At 40.3% G+C, this 13,566-nt stretch overlaps 1 pseudogene; it reads right to left on the bottom strand.

The window, feature by feature from the left end:
• The window catches only part of LOC127454705 (CAP-Gly domain-containing linker protein 4-like), an 86,596-nt pseudogene that overhangs the window by 17,707 nt on the left and 55,323 nt on the right, over nt 1-13,566 (bottom strand).

Genomic DNA, 13,566 nt, shown 5'->3' with positions numbered 1-13,566 from the left:
AAATAGATATTAAGATATCTTTAATACTTTTGGAGTTGTAGGCACTCAAACTTTGGAAAAACAAACAAACAAAAAAAAATTTCCTTTACTCACTCCACTGGCATATAATGCAACAAAGGGTGCTAAGGTCAACTGTTTTAGTAACAGACCTACCTATCTCAGTGTAAAAATATAATAATGGTGCTGCCACCTTCCCGAGTTTTTTTTATTTTTTTACCTGTAGTTTTGCTCTAAAATCGTATGCGAAAATTTATATTTTGACCCCCTCTAAAATATAATGGATTACTCTGTATATATTGATCCATGGAATTTAATATTTTGGATTTCATCAACATTTATGTTTATCTTTCTTCAGAAAAATTATTAATGAAATCAAAAATTTCAGCTGAAAGTTTCTGATACTAGGCTGATTTGACAATGAATACCCCAGGTGCAATGCTAACAAATACTTTGTCTGTCAACAGTGAAAGTAAGAAAGTAGCGTGACATAACACCATTACAGCTGTTTATGTTCCATTCAACTAGGGAAGTCAGTATTACCAGCTTTTGACCAAACATTTTCGGTATTTACTCTGATTTCACCAGGATGCTTTCACACGAACATAGGGCCACTGAAGCATATGTACAAAGTTAACACAAAACATTCACTTTTGAGCAAAATAATAATAAAAAAAAATACTGTATGTTGAATGATAAAATCTCATTAGCAAAGGTATACTGGCAAGGTGGAATATGCCACATCCACATTTATGGAACACAGCATGTTGAGCAGGATTTGGGAACAATGAAGTTTTACTGTGGGTGGGGCTACCAAGCGCAACAACACAGAAATAGAAACCAAATGACCAATGGAACCACTTTATATTAAGTGTCCTTGACTACTATGTATTTAAATAAAAAAATAACAAAAATAGCATTTGATACAATGTCCTTATGTTATTCATACGTGTTGCTTCATTGTACTTACATTTTAAGAATCTGCATGTGATTACATCTTTAATTACACTGCTGACCCTACCCTTAATCCCACCCATAAACCTACCCCTAGACCTACCCAAGTTATTCTTTTTTGATACATCAACCTCTGACCTCAGTAGCAAAAAATGCAAATCTAGAAATAGAAAAACCTGTATGTACACAATAAGTACATTGGATTAAATGCTTTTTTTAAAAGAAAGTAATGTACATTGTAGACACCTAATATAAAGCAGGATCTAACCAACAAAACGATATGTTGGTTATCGTGGTACCAACTGGATAGGACAAAGATTCACAGAAACATTAACTGGAAAGATTAACATGGAAGAGATTGCTTTTATCGAATGATGTTTATTGTGTCATGCCTGAATTAGACACAGAGTTAGGATTTTAAACCTTCTACACCTTAAAACACACTGAAACTAAAGATCTATATTTGAGAAACTGAAAGGAGACACACAAAAATAGCAGGAAGCAGAAGTGATGTGTGGTTATGGAGAGGTAAAATCAAAGTGTGACATTAGAGGTGCACATGAAAAGAATTTAGTCTGATTGAGTTTTGTTTGAGTGCATGAGTCACAAAGACAGACAGATCACATCCACCACACTTCACCAACACTTCTGGTTTCCCAAGTCTCGGCTCTCAGCTAAATAAAATACATTGATTCTTCGCATTTTCTTTCTTGATCTGCAAAGAAAAAAATATGCCAATAAAAATGACTTTGACTTTGAGAAGTCCTAATTAATTTTGATGTACTGAATCCTGAAGAAAAGCTTTTCATGCATCATTAAAACCTAAGAGTTTGCATAAATTGCACATTGTGGTGTGCCAATTGAAACTGATACTACAAAAAATAAAAAATAAAATAAAATAAAATAAAATAAAATAAAATAAAATAAAAATAAAAATAATAATCACAAGCAGTAAAATGGCAATGGAATATAAAAGAGTCCATGAAATCCAGTTCAATTGATTTAAACATGGTGCATGTTGAGTTTGAAAGATGTTCAAAAAGAGAATACATCCTTCACAGCACAATCAAATAAAGTAATTTGTATGCAGACTGCCCAAAACATTTATAGCCTTCTCTAAAGCAAAAACATTAAACCCACGCAAGACTCATCATTTGTCTTTTTTGATCGCATTGCTCAAAGTAAAATACAAGATTTTTAAAAGTAATTTTTTCTCAACTCTTAATGAAGAATTTGTGTCTATTTTACATTTTCTTAATCTGTACTGTGTGTTTTTATATTGGAAGTACAAAAATTATACATGTGTATGCTCTTGCAAAAATCATAAATCTATAGATTTTTAACTAGGTTTTAGCAGGGTTGGGTAATATGTTTGCTTATACTGACCACAACTAGAATGATTATATGCCATAATGTCAACACTTCATTTCAAAGGAAACTAATAACGTTCAAATATAAACCACATCAAATATAAAGGTATACTATAAAGAGATGTAGCGGTGACAAACACGCCACTTCTATTCCCTCATTTTTCATGACAAATGACTGCCAATCAGTTTAAACCAGTGTGAGAACTGCTCATTAAGCTTGGCTTCATTGGACAATCAATCAACAGGGAACATGGAAATCCACCACAGTCCACTATTCAAATCCTCTCGGGAATGAAAGGGAAAAAGAAAAACCTTGGAACTGCACTGATTAAAGGACACCAGAGATCCGTCATTTCTTCGGCAGGGGCCGAGAGCACAGTAAAATCATTAAAATGTCATTAGAAAGACAATGTGTTGCTTGGATATAGTTATTGTGAGCAGGCTGGATGTGCACGCAGAGGCATTTTGGTAATTGGGTGTTTGAATGTGCGTCACATTGTAAGTCAGGCCACTAAAGTGAGTCACAAGTACCCTAGGGAAACCGGTTTCTGTTGCCATCTCCAGATATGCATATAAGTCTTAATGTGCACATTGTGACTCAACTGTGAGTCCTTCAAGCCAAAAGAAAAAGGAAGGAAGGAAGGAAGGAAATGGAAAAGTGTAAAGGTGCAAAGTTAGAGAAGAGCAGCATGAGACTGAAGTGGACAAAGAGGTTTGGAAATAAAAGTACAGAAATAAAAATGGAAGGAATTGACAGTTGGGTAATTCAATTTAATTCTGGGACTGTTTATAACATTTAATTATAATGTCTCATAAAATTTTGAAAGATCTGATAAATTATTCTTTCTGGTTTATGACTCGAAGGCAGAATTTCTTAAAGAGTTCATAAAGTTTATAAATTCAATGAACAAAAATGGTTTAAATATTAATAAAGATGAATAATTGTGACCAAACCATCAGAACCAATGAACAGCTTGTTTGTAAGTAAGGAAGTAAGGAAGTAAGGAAGGAAGGCAGAAAATAAAGGAAGGTAGAAAGAAAAGGAAAAAAATACTAATAAAAAATAAATAAATAAAAATGGGAAAAACAAGAAAGGATGAAAAAAGTAGAAAAGCCTTTATTGTAAACAAAGTAGAAAATAATTTGTTGTATTGCAATGCCTTGAGGGCTCTTCATATGGTGTTATTGCAACACAAAGCTATTGAGATCCATATGTCTGCATTTAGCTGTCTGAGTGGACAATACCTGAGCTCTGGAGGAAGACACACTGGAAATGTTTGTCTTTGAGAGCTTAAAGAGAGATCAACAATCTAACACCAGCCTGGAGTAAAGACCTCCCACCACTCACAAAGAACAGCAGCCCATGTAGACAGAGTGAAGGGATGTTTCAAGTGTAACAGGGATGCTGAGAACTGCTGTTCATCAGCATTAATGCACTAATGGAAGCCTGGGTGGGCTACACTATATCTCCCTGTAGACTTACCCTATGAGAAATGACAGACTCGGCAGGGTACAGCACATTCAGGCATTTGTTAGGTATACTAAATATAGGAATAGTTCAGAAATAAAAAAATAAAATAAAAATTGGTCGCTCTTTTCCATATCATTAAAGTGAATGGTGACTGGTGTGTCAAGTTCCAAAATTACATAAAAGAGCCCATAGTCGTATGGACTACTTTTATGGTGCTATTTTAAAACTGTTACATCTTAAGCGCAGTGGTATGTAATACATCATGTGCCCAAAGTCAGTGGGCATAGCCAAAGAGGTTTGGTATTGTCATGCAAGCATGCACTGAGTCTAGGTGCAGGTGGGTTGGCGAAAACATAAATGAAGACAGTCCATTCTTAAGACATTGGTAGCTAGTGTATATGTGCTGTATGCATAGGCACCGATTTATATCCTTGCAGCTGGGTGCTCTGAACAATCGAGAGGAACCAGGATCAGATACTGACATACTAGTGAAGCTTAATATTTGATGTAGTGCATTAAGGAAGTTAAAATTTCCCTTTCAAGTTACAGAATTCAAGGCTGAGTCAGTAGCTGACACTACGGGAAACTCCTCCCAGCAGTGATGATGACTAAAGTCCTTTAAAATGACGGCAATTAATTGGCAGAATGGCGCTTCATGCTCCAACCCTGATGCACGCTTAATCGTGGGCATATAAACCGTATAAAATGTTTCTCTTCAGGGTTGCGATAACATCTCTTGTGCTCTGGATGCCATAACATGTGCTTCGCCTTTGAATATGCACACCATAACTGTGAGTGGATTCATTTTCTATCTACCTGCCTGTGCTCAGACAAACATCACTTCCGCCTTTGAAACGCTATTGTATTGCGATTGTTGTTGTGTGTTTTATTGAGTTTAAACACATAAAAGAGTCGTTTGCTTAACAATGGCTTTTCCAAGATGGCGTTTTGCAAATGCTTTCCACTTGGGAGTAATATATATCTCTCTGTCTGACGGGCGTGAAGGCTGTTTTATATAAGCTGCACTCGTTGAGACTGATTGTGTTCACTGTGAACACATGAAACTCAAGACCCTTTGCTCAATGCTTGCTTTTGTTCTGAAAGTATTAGCTGCTCTCCTCTCACTATACTCCTTCTGCGGCAACCGAGGGGCCGCACATGGGAGGTGCAAAAGGATGGGAAATAGAGAGCGGAGATGTGAGGAGGATTTGTCGCCGACCAAGCTTTGCGTGCCTTTTCTCCTCCATATCAAAAGACTTGGCCCGTTTAGTATGAACACTCTTATTGCTTGGACTGAGCCCACGCTGATACAGCGCTCGCCGAGATTGATTGCGTTCATTGTGAGCATATGAAACTTGAAACACTTTGCGCTATAAGTCTCCCGACTCCTACCACTATACTCCTTCAGCTCCCGAGGGACTGCATGAGGGAGGTGTGCAAGGACAGGATATAGAGCACGAAGAGTTTGAGGATTTGTCGCAGTCTTGAGCCTTGTACCTTTCCTCTTCTCCATCTCAAGTGGCTTCCCGTTTAATGTGCCCATGGTGATTTGCGGCATGCTTTGTCACGGTGCTATAGTTCATGTTTGGCAGTGATGATATCAGACATATTTTGTCGCTGGGATTTCATTAGTGAGACATGTTTTTGCGCCTCCATGTTTCACTGCCTGTGCTGTTTTTTTTCCAGAGATGCACGAGGAGCTTATTATGACTTGAAGTTCTCCTTATTCAGTGAGTTCAGATCACTGGCACAGCTGCTATAGCAGTGCTTGTTAAACGTGCCACGCCATGAATTGCCACTCCAGCCAGCCAGGTCTCTACCCGATGTGGGCCTGAAACGAGAGTGGGACATCTCATTTGTGGCACAACGTTTTCGTCCTGTTTTTACTAATGTGCACAGCACGCCGGGAGGCACTTAAGGAGCCTCTGTGTCACCTAGCAGCCCTCTTGCTATTCCCTCTTCATGAGTCGGGAATGAGTTTGCGGTGTGACGCTGGACACTTCAGGCCTCGACGGGCCGGGACCGAGAACATGGTCACAGTGTTCACTGTTTGTGTTGCTGTTTGCTTCATTCCATGACTGTCACATTCCAACAAAGTTTCTGAAACATGTTGTACGAAGCACAAAACTACTCACGACTGTGTGCTTCAGTTTGCGAGGTGTCCACCTTGCTGCTATTTTCTGCTAGTGCCAGTGAGGATGGTGGGCTATGGCCTACAGGGGACTTGAGATGCTTGAATTAGACACTCTCCATTCAAGATAATTACTTGGAGACAGATTCTGTCTCACATCCTTTCTCTGGAACAGTTCATGTCAACCGATCTGAAAAAACACATTCTTTCATGTGCAGATAGCCCCTCGTCACAGGCCATTTTTGAGAATCACATTTGAGGGGACTGCATACCAGTTCAGTCTTGCCCTTTGGCTTGTCCCTGGCCCTACATACATTTATGAAATGTGTAGATGCACCGCTCGCTCCGCTGAGACTGAGTGGTGTCTGTGTATTGAACCACCTCAACGATTGGTTGATTTTAGCACAATCTAAGGAACAAGCATGAAAGCACAGGCATCTGTGAACATCAGTGCAGATGTGTGAATTTTCATTAATCCCTGTGACATTAATTGGACTCTCTTCCCAGATCCTTACTGCATAAGTGGGTTGATTTTTCAAAGTTCACTGTCTTACTGACTAGTGTCATTTGTGTACTGACTGTTGGTCTAATGACCATGCCATTCCTTGACTCTTCCCAGTGTGGAGAGCAACATTTGTTCTACTAACCTTTCGGCTAGTAGCATTACATTATTCCTTCAGTCAACAACCGTTCTACAGTTTTCGCTCCACTGCGTTATGGACATGAATCTTTGTACAGTGTTTCACTATCCAGTATGGCTAGTATCATTGTTATATTTCCAAAGCATTCATGGATATCGAGGTTTCTTTTTTTCCCCTCTATTGCTCAATACGCAGGGGAGATTATGGCAATGCCTTTTAACTACCCTACTGGCTAATTGGCGTGACCTCATGAGTGTGAATCATTAGCATGGTGCGATGGTATTCATGTCCCATAGCATCAGCTACTGACACAGTGACAAAGTGACCGATTTGAAAGGGAATGTTCTGATTTAGACTGTAACCCTCGTTCCCTGAAGGAAGGTGAATGAGGTGCTGTGTATGTTCGCCACATAACTGATTCCTCACTGTTAAGGGACCAAGAGATGTGCTCTTCCCTCAAGTCGAAAAATCCTGATGAAATGGCGCTGTGCTCCAGTTTATATACCTGTGATGAAGTGTGCATCAGGGGCACAGAGTCAAGTCCCATCTACTAATAGATTGGCATGAGAGATCATCACTCCTGGGAGGAGTTTCCCATATCATCAATTACTGATGCAGTGTCTCGTTTCAGGGAACCAGGGTTACAGTCGTAACCAGAACGTTTTTATGACTGGTAAGTATTCAGGAGTATTCAGATTGAAAAAATATATATATTATTTGTATCAGATTAGTTTAAAACTAATAATAAATCACTCACTGCAACTGCAGTTTTCAGCAAACATGAAAACAAGAAATGAGAGAGTAAATAATCAAGTAAATCAAGATGCAGCATTTCAGCACCACTTGAAATGAACAGGGACCATTTTTGCCAGTATTTATACATTATTTTCATGCTGAGAAGACAAATTCCTGGACATATTGGCCAAAGTTTCAGCACCTTTGGACTGGTGAAACACTTAAGTTCTACTTTATAACGAGCAATCTATGTGCTGGTTTGGGAAACAGTTGTTACTCCATCATAAAAAATAAAAAAATTAGTTAAGATGATTGTAAAAGTTACGATCCTTTAAAAATCTAAATGATAGCATCTAAAGCTATTGTAAAAGCTGATTCTAAACAATACCTACTGAAAAAAAAAAAATCTTATTATTTTGCAGTTTATTTTTTGGGTGTTTTTCACAGCACTGTCTATTTTCTGCTACAAAGGTTCCTGAATGCTTGAAGCACTTTGTAAACCTTTACAAATAAACATATTATTATTAGCATATTTATCACACATTGTTGCTGCACTTCAGCAAACAGATGCATGAACAAATGTCATAACATTGCATATAAGCCCTTAAATCAGTTTGCGTATTTTATCTGTTTGTTTTTTTCAAAGGGGGTCTATAATTTTTTATCTATATACTGTATTTTCAATTACATCACAGCATCCAACATTTTTTTTTTAAAGCAATTTGTTTTCTGTTAGCCCCCCACCATAAAGAATTGGAAACAGGATAATTTATTGCAGCAGGCGATTTTAAGTCCGATAATAACTAAAATTTAAATGTATTGTTGAATGTGGTGATGTGGATGATTTAAGACACAATTTCTTTAACGTTTACCACGCTGCACTACGCACTGTCAGCACGCTTAAACATTCAAAAAATTTGCATCTCCCATTTCATCCCTTTAAAAGCACCACAGCTAAAAATACAAAACTCACTAGTTTTAATGTAGGACTAGTGGAACATCCTGTCCCATTTGTAGAATGTGTACCTTTATACGACTTCTGTCTGCATGTTTTGTTTGTATCACTCCACTTGTGTTAGCGGCATTCCAAATGTGTAAGAGCAGTGCTGATGTGTGAAGTTTCATTCATCCCTTTAACATTAAAGATCTGAGCCAGCAGGTGGCAACCGTCTTGTGTGTGCTATGAGAGAGTTGAGCTGACGTTGACAAACAGTGTCAGTCAGTATCCGAGTTTCTTTGAAGTCATCCGGTATTGTCTCATACACCATAGCTGAGAAATAGAGATAAACTAATAGCTTCAGAATTACTGCCGATCACAAGTTGAGAGTCATGAAAGATGGTGTAATTAAACACGCTCCACATCACAAGTTTCCAAGATGGGAGAAGACGTAAACTTTCAACATGGCGAAGGAGAGAACGCGTCCTGTGTCAGTGTCAAAATAAGAGTTCCTCAAGAAATATACTGTATAAGAATGAAACTAGCATCCTTTCAGAACTTGAACGTGAGTGAAATAGTCATAGGATATTTTAGATAGCACATATGGAAGCATCACTCAACAATCAGACGCAGGTAATCACATGCTCAGTCACTCACTTTAGTGTGGTTTTCGAATTAGTAACACAGGCTTTGGCACATCTTTCAAATTAGCAACAGCAGATCTTGAATCCGTGGCGTAAAAAAGTAGTTCCACAAGAGCATTATTTTTTATTTTTTATTTTTTGGGACAGTCCTTCAATTTTCCCTACTTATTTACTTGTTTAAATGTTTTATAAAAGCATTATCATACTTGCAATTGTGTTGTATTGTCCATCTATTTAATTTTCCAATTACACGAATGTTAAATTAAAGTCCTGGCTCATATTTTTATGTGACTTTGGTGCAGTGGTGGCTCAGCGGTTAAGGCTCTGGGTCACTGAACAGAAGGTCAGGGGTTCAAGCCCCAGCACTGCCAAGATGCCACTGTTGGGCCCTTGAGCAAGGCCCTTGACCCTATCTGCTCCAGGGGTGCTGTATCATGGCTGACCCTGCACTCTGACCCCAGCTTAGTTGGGATATATGAAAAGAAGAATTTCACTGTATATGTGCAAATGTGTGATAAATAAATATAATTATATAATTAATTATACCTCCTAAAAAGCCCTTGTGCATCAGAGCATTTCAGGGGCGATTAATCTTCAGGAGCTGCTCTGAGTGTGGTCCATGGTGCGGGTCAGTGAGACAGGCGGAGTTCATTTGGAGTGCTAACATAAAGCACTAACATTGGAAATTAGCCACAAAAATGTGTTTGTGGCATTTCTAAAATAGCTTAAAACTTCCTTATTTGGATACAGATGTGCACAATAATCACAGTTATCAACAACAACAACAACAACAATCACGTTTAGATCAAATAACTGCGATCAGACGATTTAAAAAAATCGCAACAGTCCTTTTTATGAGGAAGAGAGGCCAGGATATTCTTCTCACCTTTTGTATTCCATGGATGAAAGTGATATGGGTTTGGAACAACATGACAACTAATGACAACATTTTCATTTTGGGCTGAGCAATTCCTTTAAAAGTGATGCCCTTAGTGTTTCTTTCTGAAGTTTGTGAGAATATAGCAACATTTAAATAAGTTATTTGTCCTCCTTTTTAATTGTATGCAAAAAAAAAAAAAGAAAAAACAAAAGAGTTGTTTTCATTAATGCTGGCGTGTTTCACTACACGCATCGGTGGGTGTCAAAACTGTACTATGAACAGGCCTTGGGGTGAGCACTGTAATGGCTCACAAGTTACATTAGCTCCCCCAATGAGTTCTCCATTTCTTCAGTGCTCACATAGCTTTTTATTGTTTTCACAACCCCAAAGGGGACAGAATAAAATGTTCAAGCCAACTGTTTTATAACCACCATCGCTGTTCAGACTAGTGTAAGTTTATTTATCAAGCAGTTCCTCTGGGATGTTAATTAGCTTTGAGTCTGTGGTGGCTGCTGGCTTACTGCTGATGTTTGTGGGTTGTAAAGAGGATCATTAAGCAACCGGGTCAGTGAGAGGATTACCTGTGTTGACCCTGGCCATGACCCACACCAAACTGATGCGTCTTGGGTGGGGGATGGGAGCAGAGGGCTGGCGGGGGATGTTTTTGCGCTGCTCAGAGAGCTTTCCGATTTTAGAGAGGGGGGCAAAGATTCCTGGGGAGGGGCGGATGGAAATTATTTTGTTAGCCATTAAGAACAGATTAGTTATTATATCATTCAAGTAATAAAGAAATGACCAACAAATACAGAAGGAATAATAGGGTTGGATATCGGTAACTACCTACAACCCTACAGAACAACTGAGCTATATAACATTTTACACCTCGTCCTAACGTGCCATGACTAGTAAGCCACCAGTGCCAGGTAATTTTTCTGTTCTCACTTAAAGCGGAATGCTAAGTGAAGTAACACAATTTTCTTTTTTTTTTTACACTGAGCAAGATTTTGGGCCAATGGCATTTCAGTATGGGCGAAGCAACCTAGCACAACACAATAAAAATAGACTGACAAAATGTTGTAAAACAGCTAGTTTGAAAAACAAAACAAAAAAATCATGAAGAGTCATAAATTATTGCTTGATGCTCACTTAGGGTTGCCAACTGTCCCGTATAATGCGGAATCGTCCTGTTTTTGAGGAAACAAAATTGCGTTCTGTATTAAATCCATACGGGATGCCGTTTGTCCCTTATTTTAGCGTCTCACACCCAAACTGCTGACAATGTTTCACAAAATGAGAATGGACTTAAAACAAACACCTTTCACATGAGTTGTGTGAGATATCGACTGTTACTCATTACACGGAGGCCACATTTGACAGAAGCGGCCTGGGGAAATTAATATCAATGACAATCAGCACACATTTTCTGTCATGTTTTCTGTCAGATTTTTGTCAAACATATAGCATTCGAGTGCATGATTTTGTTTCTCACCATTGTGATTCCAAAAACAATAAAACAAGTAACTCATGACATTGCATTACACTGCATATGTCTGTGCTCGTTCTGGAAGAGAGACTCAGCTAAATGACTCTGAGAAAAACAGAAGCACTTGAAGTACAAAAGTACAATAGAGGTTTAGATAAAACACTTAATAACAGATTCTTACATTTCCCTTACACAGAAATACACAATTTCACCTTTTTAAATCCATTATAATGCATGGTTGCTTAAAACAGTAATAAGACTTGAACTGAGACAGTGGCCCTGGAAGGACAAATTTTTTTTTTTTTGAGTGATATATACTATACTGTCTACAAACTGATGAGCCCAATTTTAAATGGAAAGCTGGTTCATTGAGCTTTAAAAATAGGAAAGGCTTAAGCTTAATTATAAACACTTTTCCTTTTGTTTGCAGCTTTGTTCTTTTGGAAAAATTAATGTTTGTAAAAAGTGAAGATTGACAGAAATGTGGTTCTTTCTTTTCGCTGTATTAAAGTGGTTTTCATTTTAAGAGTATGTGGCATGGGGGGCATGGTCATGTGTTGGTCTGTGGGAGAGGGAGAGCGGTAAGGATCGTCACCTGGGTTATGATTACTCTAACACCTGTCTCTAATTATAGTGATGGCGGAGGGAGACCTGAAATGGCCCGCCAGAGCATCAGAGCGGAGAGAGAGCACCAGGGACGAGCTGGGAGAAAGACCAGCAACATAAAGATCCCTGTTTTGAGTTGGCTATAAGCCGTACCATTTACATTAAAAGAAAGACTGACCTTAACTGTTTGCTGTCTCCTGACTCCTCCATTGCCCATGAACCTAGAACGTCTATAGTGGTGCCGAAACCCGGCTTTGGAGGAGAACGTTGTTATGGAGTCCTCACCACTGGGCGAAGTCTACATGACCCTCATCAGCATCCAGCAAATTCAACACCAAGCCCTCATGGACATACGCCTGGAGCAGGAACAGTATTTCCAAGTCCTGCTCCAGGCACAAGTGGAGGACCGGCAGGTGCTCTGGAGCCTGATCACCAGAGAGGGGGCTGGCACTGCAACCTCCCTGGAACCTACCCCACCCACGGCCCTAATGAAGATGGGGCCGGACGACGACCCGGAGGCCTTCCTGGACCTTTTTGATAAGACGGCGGAGGTATGTATGTGGCCTCCTGACCAGTGGGCAGCTCTTTTATGGCCCTTACTCTCCGGGGAGGCGCAGCTTGTGGCACAACAACTTCCCGCCGCCAGCCTCCTTAATTACCAACACCTGAAGAAAGCCATCCAGTAACGGGTCGGTCGCAGCCCTGAACAGAGTCGTCAGCTCTTCAGATCCTTGAGTTTCAGGAAGCACAGCCGCCCATTCGCTTTTGCCCAAAAGCTCCAGGATGCCTGCCGGAAACGGTTGGTGACGGAGGGAACCCACGGTGCTGTGGATGTGGTCGACCTGGTGGTACTGGAGCAGTTCGTCACCCAGCTTCCTCAAGGTATGTCCGAGTGGGTCTAGTGCCACCGCCCAACATCGCTGGAAGAGGCCGTCCAGCTGGCAGAGGACTACATGGCGGTGTTTCCAGGAGGCAGCGATCCTGTTTTTTTTTCTTCTCCCTCTTCTCTCTCTGTTTTCTCTCCAACTCCTGAGTCTCATGTTCCTTCCCCTCCCCGAATTCACACAGGGAGATAAAGTGCTTGTATTGCTGCCCACTCCAAGCTCCAAATTACTCGCCAAACGGCAAGGACCCTTTGAGGTCACACGACGCGTTGGAGATCTCGATTACGAAGTTAGGCGAACGGATAGGGGAGGGGCACGTCAAACCTACCACCTCAACCTCCTCAAACCATGGAGGGAGGCGGTGCCTGTAGCCTTGGCGCGGTAATTCTGGAGAGGGCGGAGCTCGGGCCGGAGGTGACTCCCAAACCAAGTTCATTCACTCCGGACCTTTGTGGAGACCACCTCTCAATGTCGCAGCTTACAGACATTGCCTATTGCAAGAGGAATTTGCGGACGTGTTTTCACCTCTTCTCGGTTGCACAAACCTCATAGAGCACCATATCGAGACCACCACGGGGGTGCTGGTTCGAAGTCGCCCCTATTGCCTTCCTGAACACAAAAAAAGGCTGTTCAGGAAGAATTAGAGGCAATGCTTGAAATGGGCGTTATACAAGAGTCACACAGCGATTGGGCCAGCCCGGTAGTTCTGGTACTGAAGAGCGATGGCTCGGTCCAGTTCTGTGTTGACTACCGGAAAGTGAACGCGGTGTCCAAATTTAACGCTTATCCAATGCTGCGAATTGACGAGTTACTCAATCGGTTGGGCGCGGCTC

Source organism: Myxocyprinus asiaticus, chromosome 17 (genome assembly GCF_019703515.2).
Source record: "Myxocyprinus asiaticus isolate MX2 ecotype Aquarium Trade chromosome 17, UBuf_Myxa_2, whole genome shotgun sequence".
Taxonomy (NCBI): Eukaryota; Metazoa; Chordata; class Actinopteri; order Cypriniformes; family Catostomidae; genus Myxocyprinus; species Myxocyprinus asiaticus.
The sequence above is the reverse complement of the archived record's forward strand: the minus strand, read 5'-3'. Positions and strand labels throughout refer to the sequence as shown.